At 43.6% G+C, this 25,465-nt stretch overlaps 1 protein-coding gene across 7 annotated transcripts in view; it reads right to left on the bottom strand.

Moving 5' to 3' along the window:
• Positions 1-25,465, bottom strand: part of PDE5A (phosphodiesterase 5A) — a 350,069-nt gene that overhangs the window by 298,200 nt on the left and 26,404 nt on the right. For 2 of the 7 annotated variants that reach the window (XM_044301149.1, XM_044301158.1), the window contains exon 2: positions 18,964-19,048. The exons of the other annotated variants lie outside the window; for them this stretch is intronic. The gene's annotated coding sequence lies outside the window, so the exon portion shown is untranslated. The remainder of the gene's footprint in view (positions 1-18,963; positions 19,049-25,465) is intronic. 7 annotated transcript variants of the gene reach the window in all.

The raw sequence follows: 25,465 nt of genomic DNA, 5'->3' as shown, positions 1-25,465 counted from the left end.
GCCAGGGTTATTGCAAAGTATTAATATGCATTGTGAATATAAGCCCTGTACTGTGTTGTCACTGTGCATATTAACCCTTTACTGTGATGTCACTGCATATTTAAAAGGGGTACTCCGGGATAGGAAAATAAATCCCCTATCCAAAGGATAGGAGATAAGTGTCTGATCGGGAGGGGGGTCCGGCCGATGGGATCCCCCACGATCTCCTGTATGGTACACTCCGGATCTCCTTGTGCCCGGAGCGGTGGTCAATACTCCCCCTCCATGTATCTATGGGAGAGCCGCAGAAACAGCACTTGTGTATCTCTGAGTCTACCATAGAGATACATGGAGGGGGAGTGTTGACCACACCACCGCTCCGTATGGTGGTTGACACAGCTTATTTCTTAAGGACTGAGCCGTGGCGCCGTACGGTAGATCACGAGCATCCCAACGATCTTTGTAGGGGGCCTCATGTTCGAGTTTCGCCTAAGGCCTCGCAAAGTCTAGAGCCGCCTCTGTACATATGACTCTCTGAAATATAAAAAGTTTTCTGAAAATCTAGTGACCCTTTAAAGAGGATCTGCACTCTGTTACAGACTGTTAGCTAGTCATTCCTAAACTTCTAGAAGAAATAAGAGAGGGATGGCACAACATAGTTATAATGTACTGTTAGGTATATATTTGGACAGAGACAACATTTTTCTAGTTTTTGTTCTGTACATTACTACAATGGATTTTGAACAAAACTATTCAGAAGCAGTTGAAGTTCAGACTTTCAGCTTTAGATCAGTGGGTTGAACAAAAAGATTGCATAAAAATGTGAGGAACTAAAGCATTTTTTAAACTCAATCCCTTCATTTCAGGGGCTCAAAAGTAATTGTACAAATTAAATAATTGTAAATAAAATGTTAATTTCTAATACTGACGCTGAGTTTCCTCCTTCTTAATGCTCTGCCAGGCCTTTACTGCAGCGGTTTTCAGTTGCTGTTTGTTTGTGGGCCTTTCTGTCTGAAGTTCAGTCTTTAACAAGTGAAATGCTCTATTGGGTTCAGATCAGGTGACTGACTTGGCCATTCAAGAATATTCCACTTCTTTGCTTTAATAAACTCCTGGGTTGTTTTCACCTTATGTTTTGGGTCATTGTCCATCTGTATTTTGAAACGCTGACTAATCAGTTTGGCTGCATTTGAGCACACAGTATGTCTCTGAAAACCCCAGAATTCATCCAGCTGCTTCTGTCCTGTGTCACATCATCAATAAACACTAGGGACCCAGTGCCACTGGCAGTCATGCATGCCCAAGCCATCACACTGCCTCCGCCGTGTTTTACAGATGATGTGGTATGCTTTGGATCATGAGCTATACCATGCCTTCGCCATACTTTTCTCTTTCCATCATTCTGGTAGAGGTTGATCTTGGTTTCATCTGTCCAAAGAATGTTCTTCCAGAAGTGTGCTGTTTTTTTTAGATTTTTTTTTAGCAAAATCCAATCTAGCCTTCTTATTCTTGAGGCTTATGAGTGGCTTGCACCGTGCAGTGAACCCTCTGTATTTACTTTCATGCAGTCTTCGCTTTACGGTAGATTTCGATATTGATACGCCTATATCCTGGAGAGTGTTGCTCACTTGGTCGGCTGTTGTGAAGGGGTTTCTCTTCACCATGGTAATTATTCACCACTGTGGGCATCCAGGTCTTTTTGCATTGTTGAGGTCACCAGTACTTTCTTTCTTTCTCAGGATGTACCAAACTGTAGCTTTTGCCACTCCTAATAGTGTAACAATTTCTCAGATGTTTTTTTTCTATTTTCGCAGATGAAAAATGGCTTGTTTCACCTACATGGAGAGCTCCTTTGACCGCATGTTTACTTCTCAACAAAATCTTCAAAATGCAAGCACCGCATCTCAAATGAACTCGAGGCCTTTTATGTGCTTAATTGAGAATTAAATAATGAAGGAATTGCCCACACCTGCCCTTGAAACAGCCTTTGATGCGATTGTCCAATTACTTTTGGTCCCTTTAAAAAAAAAAACAGGGCGACACATGTAAAGGAGCTGAAACTTCTAAACCCTTCATCCAATTTTAATTTGGATACCGTCAAATGAAAGCTAAAAGTCTGGAGTTTATGTCCATGCCCATTTTATAACTATAACTTGAATATGCTTTAGTAAACAGGTAATAAAAACAAAAATTATGACAGTGTCCAAATATATATGGACCTAACTAAGTGCTGTCATACTGTATTTAGTTCTTGTGGGTGGTGTGATGTTGAGGGTCAGTCACTGTTTCGCCAGGGTAGGTGGCCATAAGAACAAGCAGCATGCTTATAGTCACCAATACATACACACTTCTACAAAAGTCTTCAATATTTTGGTTTTTCATTTAGCATGACCTTGATCTTGACCTTTAGGGGACCTGTCACTTCAGTGAGGACAGCATAATATATCGACAGATCAGCTTATAGTACAGACATTCAGAACCTTGCTGCGCGCACACCTTTCCTATGTGTAAAGGGAAAGAAACCTGCCAGTCATGGTCAGGAGGCAGGGAACGGTGGGGACATTGTGTCTCATCAGACTGGCGCACTCTGTGAGGTTCCACACCGCTGAAATACAAACCGGATTCCCCGCTAGCTGAAACCCCCTTAATGACCAGGCCACTTTTTACACTTCTGCACTACACTACTTTCACTGTTTATCGCTCGGTCATGCAACTTACCACCCAAATGAATTTGACCTCCTTTTCTTCTCACTAATAGAGCTTTCATTTGGTGGTATTTCATTGCTGCTGACATTTTTACTTTTTTTGTTATTAATCGAAATTTAACTTTTTTTTGCAAAAAAATGACATTTTTCACTTTCAGCTGTAAAATTTTGCAAAAAAAAAACGACATCCATATATAATTTTTTGCTAAATTTATTGTTCTACATGTCTTTGATAAAAAAAAAATGTTTGGGCAAAAAAAAAAAAATGGTTTGGGTAAAAGTTATAGCGTTTACAAACTATGGTACAAAAATGTGAATTTCCGCTTTTTGAAGCAGCTCTGACTTTCTGAGCACCTGTCATGTTTCCTGAGGTTCTAAAATGCCCAAACAGTAGAAAACCCCCACAAATGACCCCATTTCGGAAAGTAGACACCCTAAGGTATTCGCTGATGGGCATAGTGAGTTCATAGAACTTTTTATTTTTTGTCACAAGTTAGCGGAAAATGATGATTTATTTATATATTTTTTTTCTTACAAAGTCTCTTATTCCACTAACTTGCAACAAAAAATAAAAAATTCTAGGAACTCGCCATGCCCCTCACGGAATACCTTGGGGTGTCTTCTTTCCAAAATGGGGTCACTTGTGGCGTAGTTATACTGCCCTGGCAATTTAGGGGCCCATATGTGTGAGAAGTACTTTGCCATCAAAATGTGTAAAAAATGGCCTGCGAAATCCGAAAGGTGCACTTTGGAATATGTGCCCCTTTGCCCACCTAGGCTGCAATAAAGTGTCACACATCTGGTATCGCCGTACTCAGGAGAAGTTGGGGAATGTGTTTTGGGGTGTCATTTTACATATACCCATGCTGGGTGAGAGAAATATCTTGGCAAAAGACAACTTTTCAATTTTTTTTTTATACAAAGTTGGCATTTGACCGATATTTATCTCACCCAGCATGGGTATATGTAAAATGACACCACAAAACACATTCCCCAACTTCTCCTGAGTACGGCGATACCACATGTGTGACACTTTTTTGCAGCCTAGATGCGCAAAGCGGCCCAAATTCCTTTTAGGAGGGCATTTTTAGACATTTGGATCCCAGACTTCTTCTCACGCTTTAGGGCCCCTAACATGCCAGGGCAGTATAAATACCCCACATGTGACCCCATTTTGGAAAGAAGACACCCCAAGGTATTCCGTGAGGGGCATGGCGAGTTCCTAAAAATTTTTCAGACGTCCGTATGATTTTTTACGGATCCACGGATACATGGATCGGATCCGCAAAACACATGCGGACGTCTGAATGGAGCCTTACAGGGGGGTGATCAATGACGGAGGTGATCAGGGAGTCTATATGGGTGATCACCCCTCTGTCATTGATCACCCCCCTGTAAGGCTCCATTCAGACGTCCGCATGTGTTTTGCAGATCCGATCCATGTATCAGTGGATCCGTAAAAATCATACGGACGTCTGAATGGAGCCTTACAGGGGGGTGATCAATGACGGAGGTGATCAGGGAGTCTATATGGGTGATCACCCCTCTGTCATTGATCACCCCCCTGTAAGGCTCCATTCAGACGTCCGCATGTGTTTTGCGGATCCAATCCATGTATCAGTGGATCCGTAAAAATCATACGGACGTCTGAATGGAGCCTTCCAGGGGGGTGATCAATGACAGGGGGGTGATCAATGACAGGGGGGTGATCAGGGAATCTATATGGGTGATCACCTCCCTGTCATTGATCACCCCCCTGTAAGGCTCCATTCAGACGTCCGTATGTGTTTTGCGGATCCGATCCATGTATCAGTGGATCCGTAAAAATCATACGGACGTCTGAATGGAGCCTTACAGGGGGGTGATCAATGACAGGGGGGTGATCAATGACAGGGAAGTGATCAGGAAGTCTATATGCGTGATCACCCCCTTGTCATTGATCACCCCTGTAAGGCTCCATTCAGACGTCCGTATGTGTTTTGCGGATCCAATCCATGTATCCATGGATCCGTAAAAATCATACGGACGTCTGAATGGAGCCTTACAGGGGGGTGATCAATGACAGGGAAGTTATCAGGAAGTCTATATGCGTGATCACCCCCTTGTCATTGATCACCCCCCTGTAAGGCTCCATTCAGACGTCCGTATGCGTTTTGCGGATCCGATCCATGTATCCGTGGATCCGTAAAAATCATACGGACCTCTGAATGGAGCCTTACAGGGGGGTGATCAATGACAGGGGGGTGATTAGGGAGTCTATATGGGGTGATCAGTGGTTCATAAAGGGTTAATAAGTGACAGGGAAGGGTGTAGTGTAGTGTGGTGTTTGGTGCTACTTTACACAGCTACCTGTGTCCTCTGGTGGTCGATCCTAACAAAAGGGACCACCAGAGGACCAGGTAGCAGGTATATTAGACGCTGTTATCAAAACAGCGTCTAATATACCTGTTAGGGGTTAAAAAAAAATCACATCTCCAGCCTGCCAGCGAGCGATCGCCGCTGGCAGGCTGGAGATCCACTCGCTTACCTTCCGTTCCTGTGAGCACGCGCACCTGTGTGCGCGCGTTCACAGGAAATCTCGGCTATCGCGAGATGACGCGCCGATGCGTCCAGGAGGAGTAAATTAACCACCTCCCGGACGCATCGGTGCGTTAGGCGGTCGGGAGGTGGTTAAACAAATTGTGAATAAAAACTGAATGCAATGATGTGGAGATGGCAAATGTCAATATTTTATTTGTAATAGAACGTAGATGACAGATCAAACGTTTAATCCGAGTAAATGTATCATTTTAAAGGAAAAATATGTTGATTCACATTTTCACAGTGTCAACAAATCCCAAATAAGTTGGGACAAGTAGCAATAAGCTACTGGAAAAAGTAAATTTGAGCATAACGAAGAACTGGAAGACCAATTAACACTAATTAGGTCAATTGGCAACATGATTGGGTATAAAAAGAGCTTCTCAGAAGCCAAGACGGGTAGAGGATCACCAATTCCCACAATGTTGCGCAGAAAGATAGTGGAGCAATATCAGAAAGGTGTTACCCAGCGAAAAAAAGACTTTGCATCTATCATCATCAACTGTGCATAACATCATCCGAAGATTCAGAGAATCTGGAACAATCTCTGTGCGTAAGGGTCAAGGCCGTAAAACCATACTGGATGCCCGTGATCTCCGGGCCCTTAGACGACACTGCACCACAAACAGGAATGCTACTGTAAAGGAAATCACAGAATAGGCTCAGGAATACTTCCAGAAACCATTGTCAGTGAACACAATCCACCGAGCCATCCGCCGTTGCCAGCTGAAACTCTACAGTGCAAAGAAGAAGCCATTTCTAAGCAAGATCCACAAGCTCAGGCGTTTTCACTGGGCCAGGGATCATTTAAAATGGAGTGTGGCAAAATGGAAGACTGTTCTGTGGTCAGACGAGTCACGATTCAAAGTTCTTTTTGGAAATCTGGGACGCCATGTCATCCGGACCAAAGAGGACAAGGACAACCCAAGTTGTTATCAACGCTCAGTTCAGAAGCCTGCATCTCTGATGGTATGGGGTTGCATGAGTGAGTGTGGCATGGGCAGCTTGCATGTCTGGAAAGGCACCATCAATGCAGAAAAATATATTCAGGTTCTAGAACAACATATGCTCCCATCCAGACGTCATCTCTTCCAGGGAAGACCCTGCATTTTTCAACAAGATAATGCCAGACCACATTCTGCATCAATCACAACATCATGGCTGCGTAGGAGAAGGATCCGGGTACTGAAATGGCCAGTCTGCAGTCCAGATCTTTCACCTATAGAGAACATTTGGCGCATCATAAAGAGGAAGGTGCAACAAAGAAGGCCCAAGACGATTGAACAGTTAGAGACCTGTATTAGACAAGAATGGGAGAGCATTCCTATTTCTAAACTTGAGAAACTGGTCTCCTCGGTCCCCAGACGTCTGTGGAGTGTTGTAAGAAGAAGGGGAGATGCCACACAGTGGTGAAAATGGCCTTGTCCCAACTTTTTGGGGATTTGTTGACACCATGAAATTCTGATTCAACATATTTTCCCCTTAAAATGGTACATTTTCTCAGTTTAAACTTTTGTTCCGTGATTTATGTTCTATTCTGAATAAAATATTAGAAGTTGGCACCTCCACATCATTGCATTCAGTTTTTATTCACGATTTGTATAGTGTCCCAACTTTTTTGGAATCCGGTTTTTATACTATGCTATGCTCCAGCTGCTGTGAAACTACAATTCCCAGAATGCACAGTAACTTGGCTGTTCTTGTAACTCCCATAAAAGTGAAAGGATTCTGAGAGTTGTCGTTTCAGAACCGCTGGAGTTCTGGAGTTTGCTGATCCCTGATGTTTGTAAAAGTCAGTCTATGATTATATATGATTAAAACTTTACTAAACAAAATTCAAATAACTCTCTGATACAGATCAGGCTTCAAAGCTGACTTGAACATGACTTCAACATGTGATCTTATCCCATAGAAAGAAAAGAATTACCACTGCAGCCTATGGGAGTTTAATTGTGTTCCTATGGAGCCCTGCTACAAACAAGGCTCCATAGGACTATTACTGTGGCAGCCTCAGAGCCTTTAGAAGACACAAGACTACCACAAGGAATAAATGGCTTCCTCGTTCTCAGCACAGGGGAGCCATTCAGACTCTAGGAGGACTCTGCTATTTAAAACAGCAGAAACCCGGTGACTGTGGCGCCCGATGAGCTTCTGAGTGGATGCCATGTTTAAAGATAGGACATCCGACGTACATGTGTGGCAGAGGTCAGGAGAGGGTTAATGTGCTTATTAACAAATCTTTGTCTTTCTACTAACCGTGTGGAGAAACATGCAGTACTGCCATGTTGTGGACCAAACATATCCACGGATGTCTATGGGTCAGTGAAAACCACTGGGAGAAAACAGATGGCATCTGTGTTCTGTCAATAGTTTTCAGTTACCACTGGAAAGATGCTCTGCGAATTCCCTTTTCAGCCTAGCAGTGGAGATGGAAACAAAGGACACGTGTAGCGCAAAAAAACTGAACGTACGGAGCAAACACAGACTCTTCACAGGTATTGTCAAGGATGAGACACTGATCATCTTATCACAGATATTGTCATAGACACGGATGTCTAAATAAGGCCTCATGCAAATGACCGTTGTGTGTTTTGCCATCCGCAAATTGCGGATCTGCAAAACACGGATGGCGTCCGTGTGCGTTCCGCAATTTGCGGAACGGCACGGACAGCCATTAATATAACTGCCTATTCTTGTCCGCAAAAACGCAGACAAGAATAGGACAGGTTATATTTTTATTGCGGACCACGGAACTGAGCAACGGATGCGGACAGCACACGGAGTGCTGTCCGCATCTTTTGCGGCCCCACTGAAGTGAATGGGTATGCATCCGAGCGATACAGACCAAAAGAAGGGCTGTGTGCATGAGGTCTAAGGCTACTTTCATACTCATGTTTGGGGCGGATCCGTCATGGATCTGCACAGACGGATCCGTTCAGATAATACAACTGTCTGCATCCGTTCAGAACGGATCCGTTTGTATTATCTTTAACATAGCCAAGACGGATCCGTCTTGAACACCATTGAAAGTCAATAGAGGACGGATCCGTTTTCTATTGTGTCATAGAAAACAAATCTGTCCCCATTGACTTACATTGTGTGTCAGAACGGATCCGTTTGGCTCAGTTTCGTCAGATGGACACCAAAATGCTGCAAGCAGCGTTTTGGTGTATGCCTTCAAAGCGGAATCGAGACAGAGCGGAGGCATACTGATGGATTCTGAGCAGATCCTTTTCCATTCAGAATGTTTTCAGGGATATATATATACACTCACCTAAAGAATTATTAGGAACACCTGTTCTATTTCTCATTAATGCGATTATCTAGTCAACCAATCACATGGCAGTTGCTTCAATGCATGTAGGGTTGTGGTCCTGGTCAAGACAATCTCCTGAACTCCAAACTGAATGTCAGAATGGGAAAGAAAGGTGATTTAAGCAATTTTGAGCGTGGCATGGTTGTTGGTGCCAGACGGGCCGGTCTGAGTATTTCACAATCTGCTCAGTTACTGGGATTTCACGCACAACCATTTCTAAGGTTTACAAAGAATGGTGTGAAAAGGGAAAAACATCCAGTATGTGGCAGTCCTGTGGGCGAAAATGCCTTGTTGATGCTCGAGGTCAGAGGAGAATGGGCCGACTGATTCAAGCTGATAGAAGAGCAACGTTGACTGAAATAACCACTCGTTACAACCGGGGTATGCAGCAAAGCATTTGTGAAGCCACAACACGCACAACCTTGAGGCGGATGGGCTACAACAGCAGAAGACCCCACCGGGTACCACTCATCTCCACTACAAATAGGAAAAAGAGGCTACAATTTGCACAAGCTCACCAAAATTGGACTGTTGAAGACTGGAAAAATGTTGCCTAGTCTGATGAGTCTCGATTTCTGTTGAGACATTCAAATGGTAGAGTCCGAATTTGGCGTAAACAGAATGAGAACATGTATCCATCATGCCTTGTTACCACTGTGCAGGCTGGTGGTGGTGCTGTAATGGTGTGGGGGATGTTTTCTGGGCACAGTTTAGGCCCCTTAGTGCCAATTGGCCATCGTTTAAATGCCACAGGCTACCTGAGCATTGTTTCTGACCATGTCCATCCCTTCATGACCACCATGTACCCATCCTCTGATGGATATTTCCAGAAGGATAATGCACCATGTCACAAAGATCGAATTATTTCAAATTGGTTTCTTGAACATGACAATGAGTTGACTGTACTAAAATAGCCCCCACAGTCACCAGATCTCAACCCAATAGAGCATCTTTGGGATGTGGTGGAACAGGAGCTTCGTGCCCTGGATGTGCATCCCTCAAATCTCCATCAACTGCAAGATGCTATCCTATCAATATGGGCCAAAATTTCTAAAGAATGCTATCAGCACCTTGTTGAATAAATGCCACGTAGAATTAAGGCAGTTCTAAGGCAAAAGGGGGTCCAACACCGTATTAGTATGGTGTTCCTAATAATTCTTTAGGATAGTGTATATTGTGCTGATCTTTCATATTTTGGTCATTATTTTGCATCAGTATTCGAAAGTCAAGTCTAGAAACTGAGCCAAAACAAACCAAAATAAAAAAAAGTTACATTTTCATTTTTCGGACGGTTTTTTAAATTTTAACGTGACTTAAGAGATTAACTTGTTAATTCAGCAGTTTGTAAGTTTAAAAAAAAAATTGATCTACAGTACAAGACCGGCACTCGAGTGTAGTTGAAGATACTGCTTTATTCTGGCATCAAAGGATCAAAGCAGAGAACAAATAGGCGACACGTGTTTTGGCTCCGGTGTGAGCCTTTGTCAAGCATAATACATGTGTGTAAACTAGAAATTTAAATAGTGCGCCGCACTTGACGTCAAAAAACGTGGTGAGGTCATATTACCATTACTACCATCATCAACAAATCATTGTGTGCAGGAATTCTTGTCATTGCTGCACCAGGATCAGATATAAGATTGATTACATTATCATAACATGGTTGCAAAGAATTACCACATAGCTAGACACTTTATAAATGTAACAGCAACCCCTTTTTTAGCATTATATATTAGTGACAAAATCAGATATGGAGATCCATTGAACGAAAAGGAAAAAAGAAAACCGAGCAAGCCGACAGTATGGGACCGCTGAAAGAAACAAAAATAGCATACATAGAAATTCATATTAAATGAGATTACATATATGAGTAGAAGCTGGCTGTAGTCTTTTTTTTTTCTTCTATTATTTTTTCTGTGACTATAAAGGAAACAAATATATATAAAAAGATTTTTTAAATATATATGTATATAAATATATATGTATATTTCAAAAGAGAAAAAAAAATAATTTAAATTAGTATTTTTCACAAAAATGCATTCAAATCATATTCTCGATTGAGACCTCTAGGCTCCAGAGTCTGCAAAGTATGTATACAAAAACTCTCACGTTTTTTAAGCATGAGCACTCTATTGCCACCTCTACGTGCTGGCAACACCTGCTCAATAATCTGAAATCTCAACTGAGATACATTGTGGGAACATCTGTCAAAATGAAGGGGAACCGGCAATAGTAAATTTTTCTTAGGTATGGTAGACTTGTGATTGCTAAATCTGTCCTTCATTCTGATAGACGTTTCCCCAATGTATATAAGGCCACATGGGCACTTTAACAAGTAAACACCAAAATTGCTGTCGCAAGTAAAAAAAACTTTTATGGGAAATTTTTTCCCAGTATGTGGATGAGAAAAAGTTTCACCTCTAATAACCGCTGAGCAGTGAACACAATGTAGACCGGGAAAAGTTCCCTTTTTTGGAGCGGTTAAAAAAAGTTGGCGTGGCATTGCGGTGCCTACTATGTCTGCCTTTACAATCGTGTCACAAATGTTTTTCGTTCTCTTATAGCAGATCATAGGGACATCACCAAATTCAACAATGTCGGGATAGGCTGTGCGCATAATCCCCCAATGCTTATTAATCACATGACGGAATTTATTTATGAAAGGATGATATTTCACAATGAAAGGTAGGCGTTTACCGGCCCTGCTGGACTTTTGAATATTTGGGCTAGTGCATTTCTGTAATTCACAATCTAAAAGAGGTCTAGGGTAGCCTCTTGAAGAAAATTTATCAGCCATCTCACTTAATCTAATCTGTCTGACTGGTTCATCTGATACGATCCTCTTTACCCACTGAAATTGTGAATATGGCAAAGATTTCTTGACAAAAGGTGAATGGTTGCTAGAAAAATGTAACAAACTGTTCTTGTCAGTTTTCTTTATATACAAATCAGTATGTATCTGATTGTCCTAACCTTTAATCACCAGTGTGTCAAGAAAATTAATCTGTAACAGATCACTTTGAATCGTAAAGGATAACTCTGGCCATATGTTGTTCAATTCCTGAGCAAAATTATGAAGGGACTCGATGCCGCCCCGCCATATGCAAAAAATATAGTCTATAAAACGACGCCAAAATATGCAATGCTGTATATATAATGAATTTGTGTATACAAAATTTTCTTGAAACCAAATCATGTAGCTATTTGCATATGGCGGTGCGGCATGCGAGCCCATCGCGGTACCCCGCTTCTGCTGGAAGAAGGTATCCTGGAATAAAAAATAATTTTCTCGTAAAACCAATTCAAGTAATTGTAGAAAAAATTCTCGTTCCTGTGCCGTATATTGAGATGATTCCAGGATACATTCAACCGCAGTTAGTCCCTTAGTATGTTCAATGGATGTATACAAACTGCATACATCCATGGTGACCAGAAGATCTCCTGTCTCAAGATGTATGATCTGTACCAGTTGAATATTCTCCATTGACAGGATGTCATCCACACTTATATATACCTGTATACTTACAGCACATTGACACTCAACATTCTACCGTTACTCCATGACTGTAAAAACTACAATGTGATCAATAAAAAAGACCTAGCATTTCCCCAGAAAACTGCCCTCCCCCTGAGGCTAATCCCGCCTGCCCTCACTAGCCAGTAACAATAGCCCCCCAAAAGTGTCAGTAACCAGAGCCCTCCCCCTAAAGGGTTAATCTCCTGCAGCACAAAGGGGTCCTCCTACCACATGTTGCTTTCATTTATACACTAAGCAGACGGCAGATCTCCCTTCCCTGGTCTGTGCTGCTTCCCCTCTGCATTGTCCCAGTCTGCTGAGTGAGGGAGCGTCTGCCAAGCGCAGGGACAGGGAGAAGTGCACACAGCCCAGGCACTGTTATCAGCTGCTGGGGAGGACCTGGCTTTAATCATTTACTTTCAGTCCCTGGCTGTCAGTAATCTGAACTTGCACGCTGCGTGCTTCTGCGTCTTCCGTCCTTCAACACATAGATGGACCCTGCCTAGCAACCTGATTTTAAGCACAGGTAAAAATAGGCAGTACAGGGAACAAAACTGTGGAATTAAGGGGTAATTGAGTACACAGTGAAAAGTTGAAATAGGGCCACCAAGGAGATATTAATCACCACAATCCAATACTCCAAAAAAAAAAAAAAATGACAGTTATACTTTAACATCTGTTGTGCGAAAAATGTCTGAAGGACTCTTAAAGGGAGTCTTCCACCTAATCTGAGCGTTTTAGACCGCTCAGATCAGGTTATAGACTCTTTGACCCTCATTACAATCGTACCTTTCTCTTCTGTGTCCCTCGTCCAGATAATGAAAATAACACATTTTAAACTTATGCAAATGATCTTCTGAATGTGCCCAGAAAAACACACCTCCAGCCGGCGGACGTCGCGAGCGGCACCAGAGGACGGCGGGCTGGGAACTGGCCCGCACCTGCGCACTGCTCTGCCCATTATGGGCAGAGGAACATCCTTTCATATTGCGCATGCGCCGGCCGGCTGTCTTTAGTTGGCCGGCGGGTGCACAATATAAAAAAGCTGTTCCTCTGCCCATAATGGGCAGAGCAGTGCGCAGGTGCGGGCCAGTTCCCAGCCTGCCGTCCTCTGGTGCCGCTCGTGACGTCCGCCGGCTGGAGGTGTGTTTTTCTGGGCACATCGCCCAGTAACGCTGCCCCTGGGCACCTTCAGAAGACCATTTGCATAAGTTTAAAAAGTGTTATTTTCATTATCTGGACGAGTGACACAGAAGAAAAAGGTATGATTGTAATGAGGGTCAAAGAGTCTATAACCTGATCTGAGCAGTCTAAAACGCTCAGATTAGGTGAAAGACTCCCTTTAAGGGACTACATACAGGAGTATGTAAAGTAAGACCGGCACTCACTCGATGCAAAATCTTGACTTTATTGGTCCCATAAAAAACTGCTGTGACGCGTTTCTGCTCGTGAAATGAGCCTTTCTTAAACGTCTGTTTGAGAAAGGCTCATCTCACGAGCCGAAACGCATCACAGCAGTTTTTTATGTAACCAATAAAGTCAAGATTTTGCATCTAGTGAGTGCCGGTCTTACTTTACATGACATATGGGAAGCTGACCTGGGACACGTGCACCACGCTACCGAGAGTACGGAGTGCCGACTGTGTTCTACATTAGATACATGAGTATGTGACCGTAAAGAATATCATAAGTGATAGTTGGCACGGGTTTATCAAGAACAAAAGTCATCAGACTAACCTACCATATTTTTCACCCCATAAGATGCATTTTTCCCCCCTGCGTCTTATGGGGCAAATACTAATGAGCGCTTCCATTATGGAAGCGCTCATTAGTACCAGAGGACCAGGAAGCGGTGAAGGCTCTGTACTCACCGCTTCCTAGTCCTCAGCTGTCGGCTGTGCAGTGGCTGTGCACAGCGTGAGGGCGCTCTGTGAACTCACGCTGTGCCCACCAGTTCACAGCACAGCCGACAGCAGGAGGAAGCAGATCGCGGGCGGTGAGGAGCAGTAGAGGTAAGTGGTTTATTTATTTTATTAAACATGAGGAGCTAGGGGCTAAAATGATAGACAATAGGGGGCTACAGAGGGCTTCCATGAGGCATTGGGGGCAATATGAGACAATGGGGGGCTACAGAGGGCTCATATGAGGCCAGGGGGGCAATATAAGAGGCAATGTTGGGCTACAGAGGGCTCATATGAGGCCATGGGGGCAATATGAGAGACAATGAAGGGCTACAGAGGGCTCATATGAGGCCATGGGGGCTACAGAGGGCTCATATGAGGAAATAGGGGCAATATGAGAGGCAATAGAGGCTACAGAGGGCTCATATGAGGCAATTGGGGTTGTTGGGGGCCAGAATGAGAGGCTATGGGGCTACAGAGGGCTCATACGAGGCAATAGGGGCTACAGAGGGCTGATATGAGGCTGTGGGGGCAGATATGAGGTCTGATTGGGGGTCATTCGCATTGGGGTCTGAGCTGAGGTCTGATTGTGAGTCTGATCTGATTGGGGTCTTATTAACATTGAGGGTCTGATTGGGGCTGTTAGCTGAGGTCTGATCTGAGGTCTAATGAAAAATATGTTTTTCTTATTGTCCTCCTCTAAAACCTAGGTGCGTCTTATGGGCCGATGCGTCTTAAAGGGTGAAAAATACGGTAACTTGTTTTTAAGAAGTGAGTAAATGTAAGACAGAAAGGAAGGTGTCTTATATTTAGAACTGGCGCTGGATGTGCCGAAGTTATGGAGAGGCCTGCGCCTCTTCATAACTTTGGCAGATCCTCCATCAGTGTAGGGGCTTTATTAAGAAGGGTCTAAGGGTAAGGGACATGATTAACTTGTAAAACTATATAAATGGCCTGTACACCAAATATGGTAAAAAGCTGTTCCATGTCAAATGCCTATAAAAGACAAGGGGGTGCTGCCTACATTTGCAGAAGAAAAAGTTCAGTCTCCAGAGGCGTATAGGTTTCTTCACCATAAGAGCTTTGAATCTGTGGAATAGTCTACCTCAGAACATGGTCACAGCAGGAACTGATGGTTTAAAAATATACTTAGTTGACTCCCAAGACTAAATAACATTAATGCTTATGAAGATGCGTAGAATTCTGTTTTCCAACTCCCTTAATTCACATCCCCACCCATCCCTTGGTTGAACTTAATGGACGTGTCTTTTTTCAACTGTAATATGTAACTATACGTAACTAGGAAAATAAAAAATACTGCTGTGTGAAAGTGATCCTACTTATACCACAGCTGCATTCACAATCCAGCTGCTTGTTGCTGGAAACAGCCAATTAGCATGTTGTTAACCGCTTCTGTCATAGCTAAGGGCATGTTCACATCTGTGTTGAAGGCTCTGTTTGGGGCCTCAGTCACAGAGTTCATAAAAAATAGCCAAGAGAACAGTCCCACTAAAAAAAGGTTTATCCTCAACGGAAACTAAGGACCTCATTATAGTCAATTGGATCTGTTCTGCTCCGTTCATGTCAGTTGTGTGCTAAATCCGGTACGACAGAGCAAAACAACGGAAATAATAAATGTGAGCGTGCCCTTAGCTGTGCTTTAATCCCTCATGTTTTTTAATTACTGAGGCCAATGCATAAAAGTATGCTGAGGTATCCCGGTGTTGGCATGAGACACTTGAAAGCAGGCTGCAGAGTCACAAAGCAGCACTAACACTTCCATCCTAAATAAGTAGAAGTTACCTTTTTTTTGTCACACTGTTGCCCCCTATGTGCTGCAAGGGTAGACTGGGCTTTAGCAGTAGCCCATGTGGATAGCTGAGTTTGATTCTCCTCTTGCATTGATGACATTTAGTTTTCAGTAAAGCATACTCTTTCTGGAATACATTGGGACAATGAGTGCCTATGGCTGAATAGGAAGTATTTCCCAGGGTATATATGAAAATAAAGAGTGTGACATGAGCAAAACCTAAACAGGAACTTAATTAAACGTTTGTTCTGCATGGATATTCCAATTATTAGATTAAAGGGGTGTCCCATCTTGACATTTAAGGTATGTCTTGTTGTGCCATAAATGTCTAAAAGGTCCCACCTCTGGTATCCACTGTTAGGGTCCATTCACACGTCCGTTGTTTCTTTCCTGATCTGTTCCGCTTTTTGCGGAACAGATCAGGACCAGTTCTGGACCCATTCATTTTCAATGGGTCCTGGAAAAAATCGGACAACACAATGTGTGCTGTCCGTTTCCGTTGTTCCGTTCCGCATGTCCGATTAAATATAAAACTTGTCCTATTCTTTTCCGCAAAAATCGGATCCTGGTACAATACAAAGTCAATGGTTCCGCAAAAAACTGATGACATACGTTTTATGCGGAATCTGTTCCTGGAAATTAAATCCTGCCCACAGAAATTTAGTAGAAACTAGGGTTGGGCGATATACCAGTATCACGATATACTGCGGTATTAAAAAACCAGCGACGATATCGCTGTTTCCTAAATACCGCAGTATTTCGTGACATCATAGAAGCGACATGTGCCCTGACCGCTTCTAAATCTGCGTCCGCCCGCCCCAGTATGAACCGATACTGGACATTTGCAGAGTACTTGTACTCGTGCAAATGTCCCCGATACCTGCTGGCCGCTTGCGGCGGCGCTCTTAGCAGTTCAGCCGGCGTGGGGGAAGGAATTCTGTGACTCGCATTCCCGGCACCCGACCTCTGAGAGGACGCTGTGATCCGCGCAATTAACCCCTCAGGTGTGGCCAGTTTGACTAGTAACAGATACCCGAAATGGTGAAAAATAACATATAAAAGTATAACAATTAACGTCTCCTTGTGGCTGCCTGGCTGTCCCCATACAGTATAATGTCTCTTGTGGCTGCCTGGCTGCCCCCCTTACAGTATAACGCCTCCTTGTGGCTGCCCCATACAGTGTAACATCTCCTTGTGGCTGCCCCCATACAGTATAACGTCTCCGTGTGGCTGCCCCATACAGTGTAACATCTCCTTGTGGCTGCCCCCATACAGTATAATGTGTCCTTGTGGCCCCAAGTGTTTTTTTCTTCTATATGGGCATTTATCGCGATATATATCGTTATCGCGATAAAAATCTTAATATCGTTATCATGGGAATATTTTTTATATCGTCCAGAAACCGGACAATTTGGTGGCCAAAGCAACTATATTCATGCTTTCTGCATTAATTATTAGACATTTATACAGAAATTGTGGTTACAGTATACATTATGACAGAGGAAGGACTGAAAATCACAACCACTGAATTAGGCCTTATGCACACAACCGTTTTTCGGGTCCACAACCGAGCCGCAGTTTTTGAGGCTCGGGTGCGGACCCATTCACTTCAATGGGGCAGCAAAAGATGCGGACAGCCCTCCGTGTGCTGTCCACATCCGTTGCTCCGTTCCAAGGCCCCGCAAAAAAAATAGAGCATGTCCTATTCTTGTCCGTTTTGCGGACAAGAATAGGCATGTCTACAATGGGCCGCCCATTATGTTATGCAAATTGCAGAAGGCACACGGACGGCTTCTGTTTTTTTTGCATGTGCATGAGGCCTTATTCCATGGTTTTCAGACTGATAGATTGGAGAAAGCCAACTGTGAAATGACGACTGAGTGTCTATGGGGAAGAGATTTCTGTGCCAGGTGCTGAAACGTATCTACATGTTTGTAATGCAATCTTAACTACCAGAATGTAAATTATGAATTTTTCTGAATTTCATAAATGTAATTTTGTTCCCACTAAGATTGTAACCCAATAGAATACATGTGATTGAAGCTGCCTGATTTTTCTCCTGTTAATACTTTTGTGTTAGGCTACTTTCACACTTGTGGCAGGACGGATCCGACAGGCTGTTCACCATGTCGGATCCGTCCTGCGGCTATTTCGCCGTGCCCGCGGACCGCCACTCCGTCCCCATTGACTATAATGGGGACGGGGGCGGAGCTCCGGTGCAGCACGGCGGAGCCGCCGGACTAAAAAGCCTGACATGCAGTAATTTTAGTCCGGCGGGCTTTCTCCGTGCACCGCCGTAACTCCGTCCCCGTCCCTATTATAGTCAATGGGAACAGAGCGGCGTTCCGGCGGCACGGCGAAATAGCCGCAGGACGGATCCGACATGGTGAACAGCGCAGCCTGTCGGATCCATCCTGCCGCAAGTGTGAAAGTACCCTTAGGGTACTTTAACACTTGAGTTGTTTGATTCCGGCAGGCAGTTCCGTTGCCAGACAAACTTTATGCAAACGCATGTCATTTTTTCTGACTGATCAGGATCCTGATCAGTCTGAAAAATGCCTGATCAGTCAGAAAAATGCATTGCAATACCGGATCCGTTTTTCCAGTGTCATCTGGCAAAACTAATCCGGTATTCATTTTTTTTCACATTTTTAAAGGTCTGCGCATGCGCAGACCGGAATACCGGATCTGTCAATGCGGCAATTTGAATGCCAGATCCGACACTAATACATTCCTATAGAAAAAAAATGCCGGATCCGGTATTCAGGCAAGTGTTCAGTTTTTTTTGCCGGAGATAAAACCGCAGCATGCTGCGGTATTATCTCCGTCCTGAAAAGTAAAAAACGCTGAACTGAAGACATCCTGATGCATCCTGAACAGATTGCTCTCCATTCAGAATGCATTAGGAAAAAACTGATCAGTTCTTTTCCGGTATTGAGCCCCTAGGACGGAACTCTATGCCGGAAAAGAAAAATGCTAGTGTGAAAGTACCCTCACACATTTCACTGCAGTCATCATCGACAGCCTATGTTACATGGTATAAAGATCAATACCGCCTTGGGTGGTAGTGCTTGTCCTGTCAAATGCTTACAGCATGAACATTTTGCTGTTACTATGTGTTTACAAACTATATAATTACACTGTTAAATATTTACAGTGTTTTGTTTCTCAAAGCAGCACAGTTCTAGATGATTCTGTTTCTGTAAAACTCCTTTAGGGTCAGTTCACACCTGGGTGCACCTGTGATGTAGAAAAAACATGGTTTTACCACAAATCAGCATGGTTTTCATATTAATTGTTAACAGACAAAAACAGCTCAGTCGGCACAGTTCTGTCAGGTAATAATGGGACCCATGTGGAGAGTCCATACAGCACTTGGAAGGAATGAAGTAGGTACACTCACCAAATAATTTTATCAGCACTTTATAATAATAGGAGACTTTTCGCCCCCCCCCCCCCCCCCCCCCCGCGCCCCGAGTCTTGACGGACAGTGGGAATTAGCCCTTTGTTAAAATAAGCAACTTTAGCTAGAATATGTTAATAAAATATATGATCATCAATTCCATATAAAGCCAGGAGAAAAACAAAGTACATACTCTTTGAATGCTATGGTTTTGTGCATCAGGACATAATAAGAAAATACATCTGGTTAATAGAAGGTCTTAAGATTAGGTAAATACAACCTCAGATGAACAACACATGAAAAATTACAATGTGTCATTACTCATCAAAAACTAAGCAAAAATGCAGATGCACGTGGAAAAGTAAGTACATCCTTCCTGCTTTCACGTGATTTAAGAAGGTAAATATCAGCCAGGTGCAGCTAACCAAATGGTTTTTCTTAAAGGGGTTATCCCACATTGCATTTTCATACTTACCTGCTGCCAGCGCGCCGTTCACTTCCTGGATTCTGGCTGGGGGCGGGTTTCATCTTGATTGAAGTTTTCTCCCGGCCGGGCCTCGCACTGGGCTGAATGCACACGCCGCCGCGCATGCGCCATGGTGACTTATCCCTGGCCAGTATAGTACAGAGCCGGCGTGCGCGTTCGCGGCTTTGTACTATTCTGGCCAGGAAGAAGTCACCATCGCGCATGCGCAGCGGCGTGCACGTTCAGCGGCCGGGAGAAAAGAAGGAGTCTTCTGAACAAGCGCGGCCACCAGGATTCCGGAGAAGAGCGGTGGCCGTAACCAGGGGAGACCGAATGACAACAATGAGGTAAGTGGGGATGAATTTTCTCCTAAACGGCGGGAATTGGTTAATCAAATATATTTTCAAAAATGATCACTGTCAAATCATTAATAGATTTAACAGTGATCATTATGATGGGATAACCCCTTTAATTGATCATCAGCAAGTGTTACAGGGCTCCAGATGGCGACCAAAATGGTCACCAATGACTTTTTAGTCTTGTCGCCATTTGTGACTAGACCCGCCGCCGCAGCTCTGCAGTTGAATACAGCGGCGGGGCACCGGACATGATAGTTCTCTGCCCCGCCGCCGATGTTCTTCTCAGCAGCGCAGAGGAGAAGGAGTCTCTCCCTCCCCCTGTGCTGCTGCCAGTAAGAAGAGAGACAGGAGGAGGAGGGGAGGGGTTGTGGCCACTGCGCCACCAATGAAGAGAACTGACCTGTTAATACAAATACCGGAGGCGGGTGCGGTACCTGAGGGGTTAACTGCAGCAGATCGCAGCTCCCTGTCATAGGGTGCTGGCTATTTGATTCCAGCACCCGCCTCCTGTATTTGTATTAACAGGTCAGTTATCTTCATTGGTGGCGCAGTGCCCCCCCACACCACATTATAATAAACATTGGAGGTGAAGTGCGCCCTCCCCCCCAACACCCCAGTATAATAAACATTGGTGGCGCAGTGCGCCCCCCCACCCAACACCTCAGTATAATAAACATTGGTGGCGCAGTGCGCCCCCCCAACACGCCAGTATAATAAACATTGGTGGCGCAGTGCACCCCTAACACCCCAGTATAATAAACATTGATGGCGCAGTGCGCCCCCCCAACACCCCAGTATAATAAACATTGGTGGCGCAGTGCGCCCCCCCAACACCCCAGTATAATAAACATTGGTGGGGCAGTGCGCCCCCCCCAACACCCCAGTATAATAAACATTGGTGGCGCAGTGCGCCCCCCCCAACACCCCAGTGTAATAAACATTGGTGGCGCAGTGCCAATGAGGGTTAAAAAAATAAAATAAAATATTAACTCACCTCCTCCAATTGATCGCGTAGCTGCCGGTCTCCTGTTCTTTCTTCAGAACCTGTCAAAGGACCTGTGGTGGTGTCACTGAGCTCATCACATGGTCCATTACCATGGTGATGGACCATGTGATGTACCATGTGATGAGCTCAGTGATGTCACCACAGGTCCTTTGACAGGTCCTGAAGAAAGAACAAGAGACCGGCAGCTACGCGATCAATTGGAGGAGGTGAGTTCATTTTTATTTATTTTTTTTAACCCTCAATTGACCTTCTACTAAGCATTCTGTATTAAGGAATGCTATTATTTTCCCCTATAACCATGTTATAAGGGAAAATAACACAGTGAATAGACTTTCATCCTAGCAACCACGCGTGAAAATGGCACCGCATCCGCACTTCATTGCGGATGCTTGCGATTTTCACGCAGCCCCTTTAACTTCCATGGGGCCTGCGTTGCGTGAAAAACGCACAACATAGAGTATGCAGCAATTTTCACGCAATGCACAAGTGATGCGTGAAAATTACCGCTCATGTGCAAAGCCCTATAGAAGTGAATGGGTCCGGATTCAGTGAGGGTGCAATGCGTTCACCTCACGCATTGCACCCGCGCAGAAATCTCGCTCATGTGAAAGGGGCTTAAGGGTGAATAGGATAAGGGTTCCAGACCCTAAAGGGGCTAATAGTAAGTTGGAACTGCCCGTCGAATCCGCCTTGTATCTTTTTTACGGTATTTTGAATGCCGGATCTGGCATTAATACAATCCTATGGGGAAAAATGCAGAATCCGGCATTCAGGCAAATCTTTAGTTTCTTTCAGCGGAGATAAAACCGTAGCATGCTGAGGTTTTATCTTTTGCCTGATCAGTCAAAATGACTGAACTGAAGACATCCTGATGCATCCTGAACGGATTACTCTCCATTCAGAATGCATGGGGATATGCCTGATCAGTTTTTTTCCGATATAGAGCCCCTGTGACGGAACTCTATGCAGGAAATGAAAAACGCTAGTGTGAAAGTACCCTAAAATATTACGTTTAAATCCCCCCTTTCCCAATTTTACATATAAAATATATTAACAATAAATAAATAAACATATTACATAGCGCTGCGTCCGAAAAGTTGTCACAATACCAAAATTTTGATTCGGTCTCGATTTGGCGACTAAAAATGTAATTTGGCTCCTAAATTTTTCAGTTCAGGAGCCAATGGCTACTAGGTATTTTTTTTTGTCTGGAGCACTGTGTTACCACTTCTATAAAAGCAGTTTTCTGGCATGGAGCATTCAGGTATTTGTTAACATAATGCAAATGAGGAAAGACATCATCAATGTTGCCTCCCATCAATCTGGGAAGGGTTATAAGACCTATTCCAGAAATTTGAAGTCCTTCATTCTACAGTGAGAAAGATTATTCACAAGTGGAAAACATATTGACAATCCTCCCAAAGTGGACATGCCAGCAAAGTCACCCCAGGGTCAAGCCTTGCAATGCTCAGAAAAAATTCCCCAAACTCTGTAGAGCTACATCTAAGAGTCAGACTACAGGTCACAAGTTAACATGTTAAACGTTCAAGTTCATGACAGTACAGTAAGAAGAAGACTGGACAAGTATAGCTTGTTTGGAGGGGTTGCCATGAGAAAGCCACTTCTTTCTCAAAAGAACATGGAAGCATGGCTTAAGTTTGCAAAGTTGCATTTGAACAAAGATTTCTGAAACAATGGCCTTAATTCACCGCACTAAGTTTGGTAAAAAAAAAAACACAAAAAAAACTGTATATCAGCACCAACACCGAAGGTGAAGGGGTGATGATTTGGGCTTGTTTTGCACTCACAGGACCTGGACACCTTGCAGTAATTGAGTCAACCATGAACTTCTCTGTATACCAAAGTACTCCCGAGTCAAATGTGAGGCCATCTATTCAACAGCTAAAACTTGGAGGAAACTGTGTGATGCAACAGGACAACGGTTGTGTGGAGACCTTAAAAGATCTGTGTATAAATAAATGCCCACCAACCTCAATGAACTTAAACAACACGAAAGAACAGTGGGCCAAACTTCCTCCAGAATAATGTAAGAGACTTATAAAGTCATTCCCCCGTGTTATGCTGACGGCCAATGCCCGCAGCTTCCTCGCACCTCCTAGAAGGCACAAGCACCACATCAGTCACCTAGCTGGGACCTCTGCTCCCCAGCGACCTGGATCCACTTGTCCTCCTCTGGCTGTCAGCATTGGGCCCAACCACTGGCGTTTCACATGCTTTCCTGCTGCAAGTTGCAGCCTACACTTATCCTCCAGGTCTCTTAGGTGTGTCTCTCGGGCCTACATGAACTCTAGCTATTAAAGGGCTACCGTGCATAAAAAGGACACCTCCCCCAAAATAAAGACTTATATTACTACTATTCACATGTCATGTTCACATATATCTGCTATATTTCTGCTACCCTGTTTCAATCTTCCTTACTTGTAAGCAAATACATTTTTGCAGTATAACACTTCTATATCTTTATTTTCACTGTGCTACAAAAAAACTTCTTGCATGCCACTTGATATCAATTCTCTTCAACTAAATTACTGACAGGAAGAACCCTGCATGTAGGATGAAAACTTTACGTCTGCTAAAAAAAAACTCTTATAAGCTATAAACTGTCATATAGCTAAATATTTCCAGCTCACCTGCTCCACTCTACAGGCATGCAAGGAACCCTGGATCAGGGAAACACTTTCTTGAAAAAAACGAAAAATCCAGTGCTGCACCTTATCCACTTTACAATGTGAATCTGAGCCTATTGTAGAAGACTAGGGGAAGGGCTTTAGGGTCCCTAACCCAGAGTTTTACCCCGTGAGTTCTAGGGTGCCCGCTTTAGATAAATTTCAGGAGCTAGTTGAGATGGACCTTGTGGCATTAGACCAGAAAGTGAAAAAATTAAACAGAAATGGGGTACGGAGAGATAATCTCACTAGACAAGAGGGGAAAGCACTCGATAATTTACGGTACAACTGTGATTTGGTTATTAAAAAATCTGATAACGGTGGGAGTATAGTAGTGATGGATGCAGGTTTGTATTTGAAATGCAATGAGGAGTTGCTAGAAGATACATCCACATATAGAAAGTTGAGGATAGATCCCACTACAGAATTTGTCTCAGCATTATCCAAACATCTTGATGAAGGTGTTTCACTAGGTATTTTGGATATAAAACTTAGAGACTATTTGTTTGTGACTAAACCAGTAATCCCATTTTTTCACTCACTCCCTAAGGTACATAAAAAGACTTTGCCTCCTCCGTTTACGACCCATTGTGTCTGGTATAGGCAGCTTAGGAGAACGCCTGGGAGCATGGGTAGAGTACAGAGTATCCCAAGCTACCTACAAGATGCAAAACATGTATTGGAATTGACTGATAACTTAGTGTCGGAAGAGGGGTACAGATGGGCGACTTCTGAAGTCACTGCTCTTTACTCCTCAATTCCGCACCATTTGGGTTTGGCAAGCCTCAAGAGACATTTAGATTTGTATAGTGGATATAGTGCTTCTTTGAAGGAATTCCTTTATTTGTCTGTGGAGTTCCTGCTAGGACATAATTATTTCTTATTTAATGGGACCTATTATTTGCAGACTAGGGGAGCATCAATGGGTGCAAAATTCTCTACTTTGTATGCAAATATTTATATGTCCCATTGGGAGGAACAATACCTTATGATCGAGGACAATGTTTTTTTGTCCTCGATCGTATGGCATGGAAGATTCATGGATGATATCATCCTGGTGTGGAACTCCACAGAAGAGGACTTCTTGAACTGCGTGAAATACATGATTAAAAATGCAATGAACCTTCAATTCACTTATACAATAGCAGTGAGTGACATTCCTTTCTTGGATGTCAAACTTTCCAATAAAGGGAATGAGGTAGTCAGTAGCAACTACAAAAAAGACACAAGTAGGAATATTTTACTACTGGCATCCTCCTGTCACCCCAAACATGTCAATGGTATCCCCTACGGTGAGACTATAAGAATCTGCCGTAATTGCACAGAGGACTCCACTTATAAAAAGGAAAGTGCAGTATTATATAGAAGACTCAAAGCAAGGAGATATAGTGAGAACTTGCTAAAACAGACTGTAGAAAAGGTGAATCTTTTGGATAGAAGAAATCTTATCTCCCAGGAAACAATAAAATAGAATCACAAGAGAAAGAGGTGAGAGTGACAACCACTTATAGCAGACAGTTTAATAAGGTACTGTCACGAACCAGCGGGTGTGAACCCACTGTGCCACGTGTCCTACCTCCTCTAAGGGCGTTGTCTAAGTGAACCCATCGATCTTCACAGTACCCCTGATGGTGGGGATAGACTTTCCCAAGGGGAACACCAGGTCGCTACCTCTTGAGGAGGATAGGAACATGAGGCAGCTGGTCCAGGCGGACCAGGAGGTACCTGAGAAATGT

Source organism: Bufo gargarizans, chromosome 1, assembly GCF_014858855.1.
Source record: "Bufo gargarizans isolate SCDJY-AF-19 chromosome 1, ASM1485885v1, whole genome shotgun sequence".
Classification (NCBI taxonomy): domain Eukaryota; kingdom Metazoa; phylum Chordata; class Amphibia; order Anura; family Bufonidae; genus Bufo; species Bufo gargarizans.
Note: the sequence above shows the minus strand (reverse complement) of the source record. Positions and strands in the feature narration are given on the sequence as shown.